At 37.9% G+C, this 2,810-nt stretch overlaps 1 protein-coding gene across 1 annotated transcript in view; it reads right to left on the bottom strand.

The window, feature by feature from the left end:
• Nucleotides 1-2,252, bottom strand: part of LOC110067016 (ATP-binding cassette sub-family C member 4-like) — a 14,489-nt gene extending 12,237 nt beyond the window's left edge. The window contains exon 1 of the mRNA XM_089278660.1: nt 2,127-2,252. The gene's annotated coding sequence lies outside the window, so the exon portion shown is untranslated. The remainder of the gene's footprint in view (nt 1-2,126) is intronic.
• Between the last annotated feature and the right edge of the window lie 558 nt (nt 2,253-2,810).

Below are 2,810 nucleotides of genomic sequence, written 5' to 3'. Positions count from 1 at the left end.
GCTGGATTTAACCAAAAACACAAAATTGAGAGCTAGGAGATGGCTGTCAATGGCCATTATCGAAAGAGGTTGTCGCCAAAACACTCCTAGACCTTATCTGAACGTACACGATGCCCTGTCAATTGCATTCTATTTCATGTTGGGGCATTACGTAATTTATATTTCGGCTGAAAACAAATTCTGAACACGCAAAAAATACATCAGGTTGAGCTTTTCGTTTTGCCTCGTTATTTGCTTTAATTATTTCTTTCAATTGTTTTTGGCGTTAATTAGCCTTTGTACGCTGGAAAAGATTCCGCCTGAACTTCGGTGAAAGCAAAACTTGTTGACGTAAAACTTCAAAATTGGGTGTGTCGACGTTTTCTATGATTTGCAGAGTACAGATTTGTTGTTGTGTTCTTGTATCTCTGGCCCAATTCATACGCTCGTGGTCACTTTGACATGCAGCGTAAGACTTCTTTTTTTTCTTGTTCGACTGACCATGACAAAACATTTGACGTGAAAAGTGAAGGCGTCACAAGGCGTTTCCAGTGGTACAAGAACACTATGTGGTCTCCCTTCTCGGACATTGTTGGGTTTACCAGTATATAGATTAAAGGAAAATTGTAGACTTACCAAGGAAAAACGGCATAAGAAGTACCACAAATTGGTGTCCACAAATTGGTGGACGTCAAATACTTGGTAGATGCCTAATCAATATCAGCCCCTGTACTGTCAAACCCTCAGCACAACACAATGAGTTATATAACGACATCCAAAAAGGATTAGTGTTCAGGCTAGCATTAAAATAGTTAGTCTCCTCTTTAACATGCGTTACTCGCAAAGGAGAAAATTAAAGGTATTTCAGGGTTCCGTTCTTTGCTATTATAGAGGTGCAGTTATAAGCGAAAATGTTTCTGTTTTTTTTTTTAAGCGGAACGAATGATGTCAGCAGTTTCTGAAGGCGCCTACAAATGCCCGAGTTGACGTCATTAATGACTGTTTGACAAAGAGTGCTATGGTTTAGTGGTTGGCAAATTTAAATGACAAAAATGTTGTAAAAAGGCAACTTCATATAGGAAAAAGAAGTGCGAGCGAAAAAATAAACACATCAACAAGTCATGCACGAAATGTCTGGAATAATGACTTGACTGATTAACAAAATGAAATGAACCCAGTGGTCTAGTTTGACCTGTTTGAGAAGACTGTTCCTGGCAGGCCTCAGAATAAAACGAATCCTGGTTCTACGGTGTTCAGATGATAACCAAGCGAGCTTTATTTGTTCTGCACTGAATGCTTGGAAATCTTTTAGTTTCTACACCAAAAATGTGCTAGAAAGACTAGATATCTTTATGTCCATTAGCCACTATGCGGTACGTGTAGGCATTCTCTGGCTAAGAGAGTCCCATTACACCCTCGTCTGAGCTCACTGATCCAGGTGGATGATTAAATATTCAAGTTTATTAAAGTTATGTAATGTCAGTGGACAAAATCCTACTCCATGAAAGATAGGCTATAGCTATCAAGTCAGCAGAGATGCTTGTACACGGCTAAATCTTATACTAGTCCTTTGTTATAACATGTACAACGATCAAGGTGCTCTGTCCTGTCGTAAACTGGTAGGGAGCTCTATCTTTTGTAATTTTTCTTATTTTGCATGGCGAAACAGTTTCCTGACGCTATTTCAGTCACTGAGAAACATTTTTCTAAACGCTGTTCCAGTCACTGAAAGAACTAGTCCTGATTATGTATTCGTTAGTATAGATTCCGAAAAATAAACGCTAGTTTAATATCTATGAAGTCAGCTTTGTTTCACCCCCTGGCCTTTGTGAGAGTTCTGCTTCGCAAGAGTTTTTGGAGAGTTGTGCCAACCGCATGCCGCCACAGTGTTTATACCGGAAGAACGAATGGATTTTTTTACGGTATATCATTCTTGCGAAATCAGAGGTTGGTAGACTTCGTTAGCGGTGTGTTCTAAATAAAGTGTTATTCTGTGTCGATTTATTGCTGATTAATCTAAAGTTCGTATTCACAGATTCACTACCGAATTAACAAACCCTATACAGTATTAATTTAAAACGACCGCATGCAATGAAAAATTATAAGCAAACAAAACTTCTACAATGGTATCGTGAAAAATAACTCACCTTTGCAGAAAAGAAGGAAAGAAGTTAAGCACATTGAGTGCACCACATATTTTCTGATTATGATATGTTAGTGAAATAAGGACATCCAGCAGTCGAATATTGACGTCATCTTGTTCATGTTGACGCATGGTTAAAATGTTATCGTAACACTAATGGCCTCTTAATGGAGGTTGCAACTAATCCAACCCTAATGGGCCGGATAGGCTAATTGGTTTACAAAGAAAGGCTTGTTATGTATCAGAAGTCGAGTGCCATAGACTAAATATATTTCTTGTTTTGTTGACTAACGTCAAGATACCATTGTTATTTTTCAGCATTTAGGCGGCTGATATTCCTGAATGCTACGTTTGTCATATTTTTAGGACTTAACTAACGCCAACTTAGAATAGGTAGGTGAAAAGAAGGGCAGAAGAATCAAAGAATGTACGTAAGAGAACAACTAAAAAATAATTGAGCTATAATCCATGAATAAGAGCGTCTTTGTGAAGCAATGAACCCAATTAGAGCGCAGGTAATTCTTTTAAAGACAATGTAAAAATGCCTCCAAAGGTTTAAGTTAAAGGTTCCATAGAATTTTTGTGTGATTTATAAGATATTTAGGAAAGTCGAGACGTCTGAGATGGCTCAGCCAGTCAAAACGTTTTATTGCCAGTTCAAAAATGTCCAAGTATTGGATACGGTAAA

The sequence above is a fragment of the Orbicella faveolata genome, unplaced genomic scaffold (assembly GCF_042242905.1).
Source record: "Orbicella faveolata isolate gen_17 unplaced genomic scaffold, um_ofav_v1 contig_46, whole genome shotgun sequence".
In the NCBI taxonomy this organism is placed as follows: domain Eukaryota; kingdom Metazoa; phylum Cnidaria; class Anthozoa; order Scleractinia; family Merulinidae; genus Orbicella; species Orbicella faveolata.
The sequence above is the reverse complement of the archived record's forward strand: the minus strand, read 5'-3'. Positions and strand labels throughout refer to the sequence as shown.